Raw genomic sequence first — 14,852 nt, 5'->3', positions numbered from 1 at the left:
AGAACAATAGCAATGCTGAGTCCTCCCCACCCTACCGAGCACAAATTCAGCTGCTCTCCAGTTCTGTTCTGCATGTTTTTTCATTGCAATTGAGCTCGGAGCTGGAGATGATCTCCATACAGTTCTGTGTTCACTAGCCCGCACTTGCATGCTAATTTACGGGTTGTGGCAAATGCTTTTCTATAGTTCATATACATGACGGCAACCTGTTACCGAGGAACCTGAGAGGTTTAAAAGCCTCACGAGCCAGGCAGGACTCGAACCCACAATCTTCTGATCCGAAGTCAGACGCGTTATCCATTACGCCACTGGCCCATAGAACATGCGCTTGCACTCCACCACAGAGAGCTCTACACTGCTACTAGTAGTACACTTCCCCATCTAAATTTTCACAGCAAGAAACTTGTGTTTCCTACTATTTTTATCAGGTTTAAAATATCATCTCCTTAAAACAGAAAAAGTGTTGATGTGTCGTGCTGAAATTCCGATTGATTTTGAATTCAAAGAAAAAAGGTTTTCTTCCAAAACACCATGAAATTGTCACATCTTGCAGACAATAGGTGTATTCCATGTTGAAAAGAGAAGAAAGAAAACCATGGAGCCTTTTACAGCTGTGAGGCTTCTTCAGGTGTGAGAAGAACTCACAGTCGAAACGCTGTGTTTCCGTTCTTCTCTTTTCAGCATGCAATAAACCTATTGCTTGTTCCTTTGCAGCCGAGGCATGCTGACGTAGCTACCCAGCTGAACATCTTGCAGACTCTACAATACTTCTCTCCTGTAGAAGTAAAGCAGGGCTTGCTGGGTGAGCTTTTGCTCCGGTAAATTAGGTCACGTGTCATGTTAAATCACTTCTTCTAAACACAACATTTAGTGGTGCTAGCTTTCCCCATTAAAAAAAAGAGACATTTCCCTTACAGTACATGACATATCGTTTTTATTCTATGAATAAGTATAGAAATTAAACAAAAGAAAAAATGGTGTCGCCAAAGAATGCACAGCTTGGACATGAAAAGTGCCCGATAAATGCCATTTCTCATCATTTCTCTTGGCGTCAGTTCTGCTATTAAATGGGACGGAGGCAACGGGCTCAGAGAGCAGGTTAAGTGCACACCGAACACAGATGTGTCCAAGTGTCTGTAAAAGCGCGGTGCTCCGCTGGCGCTGTTCCCTAGTGGCTTAAAGTGCCCGCCTAGTAAGCAGGCGATCCTGGGTCTGAATACCAGCGGTGCCTCTCTCCGTGTCTTGTTGTGCCGAATGTATCATTTCAGACAAACATGTACAGCTTGGTTCAGTTTAATGCAAGAATTCATTTCTTTTCTGGAATAACTTGTTTTTGAAGAAATCCATACAGCTTGTGAAAGATTAAATCCATTTCTTGGTTGTCAGTGGAAAAAGATTGCCGGCTGCAAGAAGCGCAAGTGATTGTTTTCTTTGACCATAAACCTGCAAATGTAGGGAGCACAAGCGGCCGTCAGTCTCTGTGGCGCAATCGGTTAGCGCGTTTGGCTGTTAACCGAAAGGTTGGTGGTTCAAGCCCACCCAGGGACGCATGTCTCAGTTTTTCCAATGTAAACATCATAACCGCTAAAGAAGATGGCACAGAAGGCTCCACAGTCGAAACGTTGTGCTTCTTTTCTTCTCTTTTCAGCATGGAGTAAACCTTTGCTTGATCCTTTGCAGCCTAAGCATGCTGACGCAGCTACCTTTCTCTTAACGCACCTCAATCATTATTCAGCAGAATAAGTCGCCTTTGTGGTGATGTCACTCCTCTGCTTCACAAATGTCCTTAGTGACGGGCCATTTCTTTCTGCCATTTTTCCGGAGCGGTTATTGATTGCTCCATCATTTCCCTCTTACTTTCCATCACTAGATTGAAAAAAAAAACAGAAACAGGCTGACAGGACGACAATCAAATTGCAAAAACTCATCAAAGCACTCGATAGAGTATTTGAATCCACAAGTAGCTACGAGCAACTTTGTCCTGGCTTGCATGAAAGTCGGAAAATGTCAAAAAGAAAAAGATGGTGGCTTTTTCATATTCGTTCTTTTATTTTTAGTTCGTTGGCTCTTCTGTCCATTGTCCTCCTGCCTGGCTCTTGACCTGTGACTGTCTGAACGCACACAGTAAAATTTCATGTGGGGGATTTGTCCTTAACCTCTGTGAAAGACCCACCCACCCCCATAAATACCTGCTCTAGAAACACATGAATGCAAAACTAAACCACAGCTTAAAGAGGAGCTTGTCATGACCGCCAGGCAGTTAAGACCAACTCATAAGCGATCTAATCAGCACCAGCAGTGGGTGATTATTAACAAACGCCGCCGCACGAGTTTACCCACCTGCACACACTCCACCGTGCGGTACGCAGTGCTATTTTTACCATCTTTACCTGCTTCCCGCTGCTCGGTATTGAGTCTGCTCCTTGAGAGCTCTACCTGGCGTTTTTCCATTACCTCGTTTATTCTGGATATTGGACTCCCCTTCTGCCTTTTCGACTTTGGACCTCGCCTCTCACCTCGGACTGTTTGCCACCAGTGTTCTCCCTGGATTACGACTTACCTTACGCCTCTTGACCACGAAACAAAGCAAAGCAGAGCAAAACAAAACGAACAAACGAAAACCCTCACGTCCCGCACTTGCATATAACGCCGTTACGTGCCCAAGCGGTATTGTATGTCATCCTAGCACTGCACCCCGGGGCGTACGGTATATGGGAACGAGCACACGCCACGAATCGTCTCGAATCACTCCCTACAGCTGTAAGGAGCTTTGAAGCGTGCACCCCCAACATTCTTCTTTGCGCATCTGTGAAAGGTAAACTCTTGAGCAAACTCTGAACCAGCTCTAAGGAAACTAATCCGATTAGACGTTACTTTGACTCATCCTTTAAGGGACCCTTGTTAATTGGAGAAATCAATGATTTCGAATGAATTCTGTATGCGTTAAAAGACAGCTATACACAGAAAACATGCAGGACACTGCTCATGATGTTTCCCGAGCCGAAACACAGTGCGTTTTTCCAAGCCATTTGACAAAGCCCGCCCACTGAAAACTGCAGCAGATCGTGTAAAGGCGTTCAACTTTGTAACTACTGCACGCACAGGAAGCAGAATAAATTCCTCTTTTCAAACTGTCAAAGGTTTGCTGCAGGACATCGCACAATCTCTTTTGAACGGGGACAAACGATTTCTTATGGGGCGCAGTAAGTACAGACGTTTATAAAGCTCCACTCATGCCGACGATGCAGCATGAAGAAGCGCAACCTAACGTTTGACAGACAAAAGCCGGGCGCCGCTACAAGCAATATGAAATCAAACTGACAGCACACGGCGTTTCGCGCTGACTCAAAAGTGATCTCGACAGACGCTGTTCTCTGCATAACGCTGAAAGAGCTAAAGAACGTTTCTGTTGAAACGTAACAAGCTTGTTTCTTTCTATCATGATGTCACCATGACAAAATCTGTCTTTAAACACCTTGCTCAGTCTCTGACGAGACTGTCAAAAATTGCTTTCGCCGATTGTATTGCAAACCGGCGGAAGGGGGATATTGGGAAAAGTTTTCAACTAGTAATAATCGCGCCTCGGCTAAACCTCACAGGCTACGATACTGCCACTGCGCAAAGCTGACGGTTGCCAGGCAACCGCGGGGATCCTACGGAAATCGTTATCAATCGTCTCATGGCATGTCGTTGCTGTAACGCTTCATATTTGTCGTCTTCTTCTTCTAGCTTGAGGTTTTGAAGAATTTCATGACAGACAAGGGCTCCGTCGGAAACAAAGGGCGTTGTGAGAAAACCGTTGCTTATTTTCAGCAGCAGAAATACAACCCTTTAAATACAAGATGACAGAACAATGACGAAGGGCATGCCGGGAGGAACTCATGCACTACAGAGGAAAGGGGGCGGGCACGTACAGTTCACATTCAAGCCACAAGTACTCTTCTCGGATGTTGCATAAACAAATCCTAACGTCCTGAAAGCATTGCAGCATGTTTGTGTCCCACTTCCCGTGGTTGCAGGACGACTGACACGAACGGACAAACACAATCTGTGGCGTTTAGCGTGACATAGTCTTGCAGGCATCGTGCTGTCTCACTGCAATACTATACCGCTGGAGGAAACAGCCCGGGTTCGATGAGCCTTGGAATGTGACTAGGAAAGTGAAGCCTTTTGAAAGAGGTAAAACACTGCTCAAAGGAACTGAGGGAGAATCTTACAGGGGATTCTGAGCGGTGTCTAAATAAATAAATTCTTCAGTGTCTGCGGATGGCATTTTGCAGCTGGAAACAGATGTCGACGCTTTTTGAACAGAGCACCAAAAAAGCGTCTTTTTTGAAGGTACAGGTATTGAGCATTGGTGGTTCAGTGGAAGAATTCTTGCCTGCCAAGTAAGAGGCTCGGGTTCGATTCCTGGCCAATGCAGTGGCTTTTGCATGCTCACCACTATACCACCAACACACGCCCACAGGATCCCAGCAGGACACCACCAGAGAATGCTCACGATTTCGGAAGCTGTCTCCGGGATGTTCTGATTCCACACATCCTGAATAAATCATGATATTGTTAGTTGCTGTAGCTAGACGTTCAAATGAGTTTCATGGCCAGATGGACTGTTTCCTCCAGTGGTATAGTATTGCAGTGAGACAGCACGATGCCTGCAAGACTATGTCACGCTAAACGCCACAGATTGTGTTTGTCCAAATTTGAACTTTCACAAAAGCATGCTAGCAGACAAATGCGCCTCAGAGGACTTAAGGCTGGCTGTTATATGCTGGAATTACCTTTTTTTGACGCTCTTACGAATGCGATGTCAACGAAAACAGAACAAAGCACAAAAAAACCCTCAAGTCCTGCAGTTGGATAGAATGCCGTTACACGTCCAAGCCGTATTTGACTTCATCCTACCATTGCAACACGGGGCGTATATGGAAACGAACACACGCTACGAATTGTCTCTAATCAGTCCCTACAGTTGTAAGGCGCCTGGAAGCATGCACCCCCATCATTAATCTTTGCGCATCTGTGCAAGGTAAACTCTGGAGCAGTCTTTGAAACGGCTCAAAGGAAACACGTGATTGATTCCATGTGCATCTGGGGTTCATATCTTATTTACATTTAATTCAAGGGAAAGGCTTGGGTCAGTTTCAGACGGCCTCCAACAGCGAGATTCAAGCGCCCCACCTTCAGCCCAATCTGCGCCACCAGAACGCCAACGGCTCCTCTGCGCTCCGGGGTGCGGTTGTGACCCCGTAACCTAAAGTGTTGGTGGCAGACAAATGGAGACTAACAGGTGACGTCCTAGGACATGACTACATTGTGACACTCGGTGGGGATGGTGACCATTGCTTGGAAAAGAGTGCGAGGCCCCTTTAGAAAAACATTTTGTTAACAGGCATTCTGCCTCAGCCTAAACACCTATAGCTTGAAAAGCGCATGCTATTAGACAGGCACCTCTGCAAGACCTTAAGAGTCTCTTAAACTAGTGATAGTAAGGTGTTCCCAATGGGCGATGTTCGGCTTTCAAATCATCTCTCCTTGGAAGCGCCGAGATGCAGCTGTTTAAGGCTTAGAAGCACCTGACTGTTTCACTACCTAGCTGATCACTGTCAGTCAGGGAGCTCAGAGGTGAAAAGCCTGTCTGAGAGACAATTCGCCGTCGATCAGTTCAATATGTTCCGTACCAGCTCGGCGCACCTGAGATCATCTTGGTAGCCGTGTAGCTCAGATGATTGAGAGCGTGTGTGTGTGTACCACCGTGATTGGATGCCGGTCCTTCTCAGGTCACAGTAAACCTTCTGCTGCCTAACTTCCCTTATTTTTGGGGATCCCTTTGAAAAAGCAAAGGAAAAAAAAACCAGCTCTTCATCAGCGTGATCAACCTCACCCAGTGTGGCGCAGTGGCCTAATGGCTAAGGCATTGGCACTCTAAGCCAGGGATTGTGGGTTCGAGTCCCATCTGGGGTGCTCCTGTCCCCTTTTGAGAGTACAAATGTCCTTGCAATTTGCGAAGCTACAACCCCACCTTACTCAGTGAGCGGCTCTGCTTTTCTCTCACATACAGTTGGAAGAAAAACTTTTGTAAACAGCCCTTCGGAATGATGTGGATTTCTGCATGAATGGCTCCTAACGTGATCTTATCTTTATCTAAGTCATAATAATCAATAAAGAGAGTCTGATTTAACAAACAACACACGCCCAACATTTGACATTGCTGTTTTAACAAATGTTTTAAACAATCAAGGTCATTGATGGAAAAAGTACGTGAACCCTTATATTAAGGAGCTAGTGGAACCTCCTTTATTGACAAAAACCTCAACCCCCACTTTCTGTAGCGGCTGGTCAGACCTGAGCAGCGGTTAGGAGGTATTTTGGCCTATTCCTCTATGCAAAACTGTTTCAGTTCATGTATATTTTTGGGATGTCTTCTGAACGGCCTGCTTCAGATCATGCGACAGCACTTCAATGGGATTGGGGTCAGGACTCTTACTTGGCCATCCCAAAATACGGAATTTCTTCTGTTTCAGCCACTCTGTTGTTGATGTACTCCTTTATTTTTGTCATGCTGCATGACCCAGCGTCTTTCGAGTTTTAGATCACAGGCAGACACCCTGACATTCTGCTGTAGAATTTCCTGATACATCTTGGAATTCATCGGTCCCTCGATGATTGCAAGCCGTACAGCCTCCGCCATGCTTCCCAGGTGGGATGAGGTTTTGGAGTTGGTATGCAGTGTTTTGTTATCTCCAAACATAACGCTGTGCACATTTACCAACAAGTTCAACTTTTGTCACGTCTGTCCACAGAACATTGTTCCAGGAGTTGCTGTGGAACATCCATGTGGTCTTTAGCAAACTTGAGAGGGGCAGTGGTGGTTTTTTTGTTGGGGAGAGCAGTGGTTTCCTCCGTGGTGACCTCGGATGATCACCACTCCTGTTCAGATTTCTTCTTATGGTGGACTCATGAACACAGACGTAAGACAAAGTAAACCACCTGTTTGCTAGATCCCATCCCCACTCAGCTAGTCAAAGATTCCCTCGAAGGACTGGCAGGACCTATAATTAGTATGATGAATGCATCGCTTGCGTCAGGCGTCGTACATGATCAATTTAAGGTAGTGGTTCTTAGACCGCTCCTTAAGAAGTCAAATTTGGATCCACAAGTTCTTAACAACTACAGGCCTGTCTCAAAGGTCCCATTTCAATCTAAAAGTCTTGAGAGAATAGTTGTTGCCCAACGTCAATCGTATCTGGATTCAAATAATATAATTGAGAAATTTCAGTCTGGTTTCTGAAACTGCATTAACGAGAGTCGTAAATGATATTCTCTTAGCTACTGATGCGGGGAATGTAACAGTGCTTGTGCTTCTAGATCTTAGAGCTGCCTTTGACACGGTTGACCTCTCTGTTTTGTTACACAGGCTTGAGTTTGAGGTTGGCTTATCTGGAACCGTCCTTCAGTGGTTTACTTCACATTTTACTCATCGTTTTCATTATGTTCAAATATCTAATAATTGTACTGCTTCATCAACGTCACCAGTTCAATTTGGGGTACCAGACGGATCAGTGCCGGGACCAATATTGCTCTCTCTCTCTACATGCTGCTGCTAGGTAGGATAATAAGAAAAAATAATATGAACTTTCATTCATATGCTGATGACACTCAAATAAACATTTTGTTTCCACCAAATGACAACTCTTCTATTATCACTTTAGTTAAATGCATTAATGAAGGAAAGACTTGGATGTGTGAAAACTTTTTGTAACTCAACTCTGAGAAAACTGAGGATCTGTTGATCGGAGGCAACAATACTGATAGGACTACTATAACTTCAGCACTTAACTCAGAGGATTTAAACATTTGCCTCAAAGAGACAGCACGTAACCTAGGCGGCATATTAGACACAAGGCTCTTAACAACTTGCATTGTTAAGTGCCTTGGGACAACCTTGTTGTGAAAGGCGCTATATAGAAATACATTGATTTGAACTGAATTGACAATGTAAAATGTTGTGTGTTGTTTGTTAAACAAGACTGTCTTTATTTATTATTATGCGTCAGATGAAGATCAGATCACATTTTAAGAGCCATTCATGTAGAAATCCAGATCATTCGTGTTTTAAAAGTCGCGGGAAAAGCGAAACGGGTGCTTTTCCTTTGTTGCGCAGACACACGACGACACCGTAGGCGGCAGGACTCGAAGCTTCGCAGGGAGACCCCGACGGCTTTCTAATCCATCGCCCTAACCACTCGGCCACGGCTGCAGCGCGCGCTGCTTTCTTGATACAGTCTAACATAGAGTGCCGGGCGGCGGTGGAAACCTTTTTCAAAGTCGCTTTTGGTTTAACAACAACAAAAAAAAATTTCACAAAATGCATGCTAGCAGACAAATGCGCCTCGGAGAACTTAAGGCTGGCTTCAAGTTGGAATGATAGTCTCCCCGTCCGGTCAGGAAAAGGGAACTTTGTTAGACAGAAAGAAGGAAGTAACAATAACGGAGAATTGTGTGCAAGGATTTTAGAAGCTGCGCAGCCCTGCAGTTTCAATAGCCCTTTTATTCGTGTTAGATGCTGGAATTGCCTTTTTTTGACGCTCTTACGAATGCGATGTCAACGAAAACAGAACAAAGCACAAAAAACTCTCAAGTCCTGCAGTTGGATAGTTGGATAGAATGCCGTTACGCGTCCAAGACGTATTTTCAAGACGTGATTCCCTGAGTCCCAAAAATTTGTAAGTTCTTTGGATGATCTGTGGACCGATCTTTCACGATGAAGAATTCCTTAAGAAGAATAGATCTCGGCCCACCATCCCAATGCCTCCATCTCAAAACAGCAACCTCCCACTGCCCTTAGTCTGCAAGGCAGTCCTTTCAAGTGCGATGATGACGCCGGGACCTTCGTTGCCTATTGTACGAGCTGAACTTTTGTGCTCATCAATTCAACGCTCTTTCCATCAACTCATCTTGTCTTTTGACGCTTCGTGTTTTGTGCTCCTTTGACTATCGGCATATCGGGTGACTGCAAACACTGAAGTTCTTGCTTACGGAGTGTGGAACAGTGTTTTCAAGTGATCGCTGTTCTGTCATGTTGACGCCGAGTGAATCTTTCTTTGGCAACATGGGCAGGCTGACAGCAAAAGTAATGGCAAATTTCTAGACTTATTTCTGAATATGAATGTTCTTTAGAAAAGGGATGCGGCGTTGCTTCTCCCCCGTGTAAAGGTCACGCATTCCAGACGTGGTTATGAGCGAACAGTTGCCGCAAGTGTTTGAAAAGAGCAAGCAGCCATGCCCCGTGTGAGGATCAAACTCAGGACCTTCAGATAAAGAGACTGATGCGCTACCAACTACGCCAACGAGGCCAGCTGCAGTGCACAGCCGGAAAGTTTGCCTCATATGGATTTCAGTCGCCCGTTCCCTAATCTTCAGACGCCCTCTGCTGGATGTTGCATTTGCCTTTTGATCTCACCGATACTTTTTTGGTCTGTTTCTGTTGCGAGTCTGTTTTTCAGATCTCACCTAGCACAAGTCTCTCTGGCTGAAGTGGCCTCTCTGCTTCAGCATCGTGCCCTCACTCAGCCATTAAAAACGTCACTCGGACTTCTGACATGCTGACATGAAATGTCAAGAGAGAGTGGCGGAGACGCTTAAGGCAGAGAGAAGATGAAGAGGGGGCGTGGCTGTGAAATGATTGACAGCTGCATGACGCTCTCCATGCAAGGTGTGACCACAGGCTAAAGGACACCTTTCGGCACATCAAGCTCTAAGCACACACCTGGAGGACGTGGGAAACGATCCCGCTACCTCTCGCATGCAAAGCGAGCGCCGTACCATGCAAGCTAACCCCCCTCGCTGGGGCTCATGCCTCGGTGTCGCCTAGTGCCGCTTGTTCCCCTCTTACCGGGTGCAGTTCACTGCCCTTCGTCTGCAAGGCAGTCGTGTAATTGCGGCTTTCTTGACTTATTGATGAAGGTCTGACTGGACGAGCGAATGACGCCTCTCCCCCGTCCTCAAGCTCGCTGACAGGATAAAATAGAAAGTGCTGCCGTGGCTCATTGGTTTAGGGGTATGATTCTCGCTTAGGGTGTGGGAGGTCCCGGGTTCAACTCCCGGCTGAGCTCTTGTGTGCTCTTTTTGTCCTCGTGACTGGGAACTGATATCCACATCACCTTGCAGCATCTGCTTATGGCAAATGATGGAATGTGACTAATGACTGAACGAGCCTGGTGAATACTCATCACGTGGCACAATGAGAGCGTGCAGTCAGCTGTCCAAGGCAGCAACCTCATTGCTCGTTCAAAAGAACACGTACTGAAAACTCATCACCACTATGTCGTAAATGAGCACCGCAATCGCTTGTTGTCATGCGTCCTTACTTGGGAAATGCAGAAGCAAAAACTGCCCTCTCTCAGCCACCGAAACGTGTGCGGCTCGCCTTGCACTCTCTGCGCCTCGCATATTTATGGAGCTGTCTGCTCTTCTTTCTGTTGAAGTACGCAAGTTACGGGGCGTACTGCAGACTATGATGTGCTCAATGACAGCTTTCAAGATTTGAAAACTATGAGCTTGATGGCTCAAGTCGAACGAATGTGGTTGTTACGCAATTGATGATCAAACGCACATATTCTAACGATTCGTGAGAGTATGTTCTAAAGATCCTTGGCTCAATCCCGGGTTTCGGCATTTTGTTTCATCGCTCCCTTTGTTCCTCTCTCCAGCGCCCCCTGCCTAAAATGACGCGTCCCTTTCTCAGCCCGAAACGCAAGCGATACACCAGCAGCAGTCCCTACAGGTTTCCGTAGTGTAGTGGTTATCACGTTCGCCTAACACGCGAAAGGTCCCCGGTTCGAGACCGGGCGGAAACAGCCTCGATTTGCACGCTCCTGTACTTCACAGAGGTATTGAGCGACTGGTCATTTGTTCCCAATGTATTTCCAGTGCCTTCATGCACTCTTGTACCAAACGCACGTTCCTTCTGTACGCGGAGCCGATCATTTGCAATTGGGCTGTGCCGACAGACCAGGATGAGCTCTGTCGGCTCAAAAGCAGCGCAGGACCTGCAAGAACAACAGAAAGATTAGCATCCAGCGGGGGCTTCTTAGTGAGCCCAAGATCTCATCAAGAATCGGCTCCAGCAACAGGGCTGGGCGCATTGTTCCATTCTCCGACCACTCTCGGTGTAAACAAGTCCCTCCTGGTCTCTGCTTGAATTGCACTTTCCTGCGTTTGCTTTGGTGTAACTGGCTTCCCCTGCATGGGCGAATGTGAAGAAGATCCTTAGTAAGTCATTGAAGAAACCCGAGAAGAGGTCGGAGTGGTCTCTGTCGTTCATCAACGATCCAGTCAGGCAGTACTCCTCTGTAAAGCGCCGTTCGTTCACATCAATTGGCTTTTTTTTGCCTTCATTCGTGCAAGTAGTAAAAGCAGACGCCCCTATTCTGCCGTGACCCCGATTCGAACCGGGGTTGTTGCGGCCACAACGCAAAGTACTGACCACTATACGATCACGGCGAGTTACCGATACACACGTGGCAGGGCGGAAAAGGCTGTGCTCTCTTCATGTGACATAATTCGGAAAAGTCCTGACGTTGCATTTCAACTGAGCCCCAGTATACATCGACCCTTCGACACTCTGAGTGACAACTCTCTTGCGTGTTTTCTAATATTTCTGTAGTTTGCTTGCATGATGCCCGGAACAGCAGGGTTGTGCGCTCCTATATGGTCTAGCGGTTAGGATTCCTGGTTTTCACCCAGGCGGCCAGAGCTGACCATCGCTGCAGGAGGTGGGAGGGTTACTCTGGTAGACAGGGCTGACCTTTGGCAATAGGATTTATACTCTCCAAGATGATATTTGCACTTTCTGGAGAGGCGATTTTCTCCACTTCAGTAGCCCGATTTCGTCGATTGCGTGGAGAGGGCTGTAGAATGTGGCGCCGCCTTTCCTGCTCCGTCCATGACAGGCGTGCTGGACTCTGGAGAGAGAGCACGGTCCATCAGCGCACACCAATAAAGGCACTGGAAGCCGCTGAATCGCATTGGCGAAGCTCAGCACTGGGCCGCTGGACACATCTGACCACTGTTTCCGTAGTGTAGTGGTTATCACGTTCGCCTCACACGCGAAAGGTCCCCGGGTGGAAACGGACTTCAGACTTCTTTTGTCGCCACGCACAAAAGGGGATTGGGGATTCGCCTAGCGCTGTTATCGAACAGACCCACTCACCTCTTAGTGTGGCGGGATCTGCACAGTGCATGTCGCAGCGCATCCTGCTTTCACTTCAATGCGCGTCCTGATGTACCCCTGTCTCCCGCGTGACAGGTGGGGACAGGTGACAGGTCCTATACTAATGAGGAAGACATCGCTCTCTCCGACCCCCCGGCATCGTGTCCCGACCCACCGTGCTGGAAGCCGACGCGTGCTGTGATTCCTTTACGGAGCAGAAATGACAACCGAGGAGCCGAGAGATCATTTCAGCATTTCGCGTCTGAACGGAAAACACAAACGACCAACTCAGAATGACTTGCCTTTGACGCTTTTCAAAGCGTTCTTTGTGCACGACGACTGCGCCGCCTAGCAGATACAAATGGGTTGTACAACTTTGAACTAGTAAATGGAAGAGGGCTAAGCCTCCTCTCTTTTAGCCCAGGTTCGATCTGTCTCCCAGAATCACCAGGGCGCACACACACACACCCGTGCCGTTGAAGTGCTCTGCTTCATTTCTAAGGGCAACTCAACATTCACTCCTACCCCGAGTGCAGAAAAGACAGCGTCCGCAGCAACAACAGCTCAGGTCTCTGCACAGGAGCTAAGCTGCCCCCATCTCCTCTGCTCTGCGGCTCCTGCAGAGCGGAGTCCTGCCTGGAGCTGTGTTTGCAGGCGGCGGCTCCCCACGCTCTGTCTGTGCGTCGTGAAATTAATTAATAACGTTAATAAATTTATAAAGTTAATTTATAAAGTTAATAAAGTTATAAATTAGAAATTAATAACGATATAATTATATTCATGTACCGCAACACAAGAATAGTACACGCTGTACATTGTCTGTCGATAATGTTTCTGTAGTGCTTTAGTGGGTTAGGTTCCTGACTTCCATGTCACACGGTCTATGATTGAATCCCATGGAACTATGACTTTATTTTTTAACAAACATTTCTTTGAAAAAATGAAACGTTTCCCTTGGACAGAGATTAAATAAAACCTCACTTTTTTAGGTTTTACTGTGCAGAGTGAGGTTTTACCTCACTTTTTTTGAGCAGAAGGTTTACTGTGACCTGAGAAGGGCCGGCATCCAATCACGGTGGTAAATACACACAAGCTCTCACTCATCTGAGCTACACGGCTACCAAGATGATCTCGGGTGCGCCGAGCTGGTACGGAACATATTGAACTGATCGATGGCGAATTGTCTCTCAGACAGGCTTTTCACCTCTAAGCTCCCTGACTGACAGTGATCAGCTAGGTAGTGAAACAGTCAGCTGCTTCTAAGCCTTAAACAGCTGCATCTCGGCGCTTCCACGGATGAGATGATTTGAAAGCCGAACATCACCCATTGGGAACACCTTACTATCACTAGTTTAAGAGACTCTTAAGGTCTTGCAGAGGTGCCTGTCTAATAGCATGCGCTTTGCAAGCTATAGGTGTTTAGGCTGAGGCAGAATGCCTAACAAAATGTTTTTCTAAAGGTGTGTCCAAGTGGCTGCAAAAGGACAACACTCCCGGGGCACTGTGGCTTAGTTGGTTAAAGCGCCTGTCTAGTAAACAGGAGATCCTGGGTTCGAATCCCAGCGGTGCCTTCTTTGTTCTGTCTTCTTGAACAGTACTGGTCATTATGGACAACCGCCTACGGCTAGACTTAATTAAATGCAAGTATTCATTTCCTGTCTTTAACGCGACTTGTTTTTCTTAAAATGGATGCAACTTGCAAAACATGAAATACCTTCACAAACCTTGCTAATCAGCGCTAGCGGCTGGCAAAAAAAAAAGAAGTCAGCAATGTTTTTTTCTTTAACCTTAACCCTACTAATGGAGAAGAGTTAAACGACCGAGTCTATGCAGCTTAAACGGTGCGCACGTCGGGTTCTTAGCTGGTAAATCACGCTCACCCCAGTCCTTAATCTTTTAAAGAGGATACAAAATTGAACCTAGTCGCCACATCACATACATCCTGTTCAATGATAAAAAGGTAACATCTATCCTCGCTCCAGACTAAATCTCACGTTGAGGGCATATTTTTTTTCACTTTACCGTGAGTCGGGCTCGGCTGCACAGAGGAGAGAGCAGACCAATGAGGTCACGGGGACAGGGGAGTCACACGCTGGTGGTTTGAATACGCGGAAGATCACTGAGGGATCCACAGTATATGGACCCTCCGTGCGCCATCAGTCCGCACTCCGGACTCTGAATCCTGCCATCCGAGTTAAGATCTCGGCGGAACCTGAGGCACAGTTCCTTCTTAAAACGTAATCTGGTGAGCATTTCTAGAATCGTACTTGTATAGATGCAGCCTTTAATGTGTTGCTAGGTTAAAATTGATGACTTCTTGTATTTCAGTAGGCAACTGCCCTCTTGATTTCGGATTTAATTTCTTTATTACAGGGGCGCTTTTATGATGACAGAGTCATGTTCAGGTACTTTGCTTGATTGAGGAAGCTCATTTCGGACTCTGTGATCTGCTCACCTGGAAAGGTCTGCTGTACTACTACAAGAGAGAAGTAGAGTCTGGAAGAAGGGACAATTTTATGATGCTTTGGAAGGTAATGTTTTTTTTTTCTTTGAAATCGAAATGAATCAGAATAGCAGTGCAAAAGACAAACTCTTTGGTTTGGTTTAAAGAGATATGGTTTTAAAACAGACAACATGT

General features: G+C 46.4%; 6 non-coding genes across 6 annotated transcripts; 3 read left to right on the top strand and 3 right to left on the bottom strand.

Moving 5' to 3' along the window:
• Positions 1–242: 242 nt before the first annotated feature.
• On the bottom strand, positions 243–315 carry trnar-ucg (transfer RNA arginine (anticodon UCG)). Its single transcript has one exon. It is a non-coding gene; the product is annotated as a tRNA-Arg (tRNA).
• Positions 316–1,474: 1,159 nt separating this feature from the next.
• On the top strand, positions 1,475–1,548 carry trnan-guu (transfer RNA asparagine (anticodon GUU)). The gene has a single exon. It is a non-coding gene; the product is annotated as a tRNA-Asn (tRNA).
• Positions 1,549–3,484: 1,936 nt separating this feature from the next.
• LOC148633791 (U4 spliceosomal RNA) lies at positions 3,485–3,626 on the bottom strand. The gene has a single exon (XR_015933844.1). It is a non-coding gene; the product is annotated as a U4 spliceosomal RNA (small nuclear RNA).
• Positions 3,627–9,283: 5,657 nt separating this feature from the next.
• On the bottom strand, positions 9,284–9,356 carry trnak-cuu (transfer RNA lysine (anticodon CUU)). Its single transcript has one exon. It is a non-coding gene; the product is annotated as a tRNA-Lys (tRNA).
• A 1,430-nt stretch (positions 9,357–10,786) lies between these two features.
• On the top strand, positions 10,787–10,859 carry trnav-aac (transfer RNA valine (anticodon AAC)). The gene has a single exon. It is a non-coding gene; the product is annotated as a tRNA-Val (tRNA).
• A 2,852-nt stretch (positions 10,860–13,711) lies between these two features.
• Positions 13,712–13,785, top strand: trnat-agu (transfer RNA threonine (anticodon AGU)). Its single transcript has one exon. It is a non-coding gene; the product is annotated as a tRNA-Thr (tRNA).
• The last annotated feature ends 1,067 nt before the right edge of the window (positions 13,786–14,852 follow it).

The sequence above is a fragment of the Lepisosteus platostomus genome, unplaced genomic scaffold (assembly GCF_059453375.1).
Source record: "Lepisosteus platostomus isolate fLepPlt1 unplaced genomic scaffold, fLepPlt1.hap1 Scaffold_42_H1, whole genome shotgun sequence".
NCBI lineage: Eukaryota > Metazoa > Chordata > Actinopteri > Semionotiformes > Lepisosteidae > Lepisosteus > Lepisosteus platostomus.
This window is presented reverse-complemented; position numbering and strand designations above follow the sequence as displayed.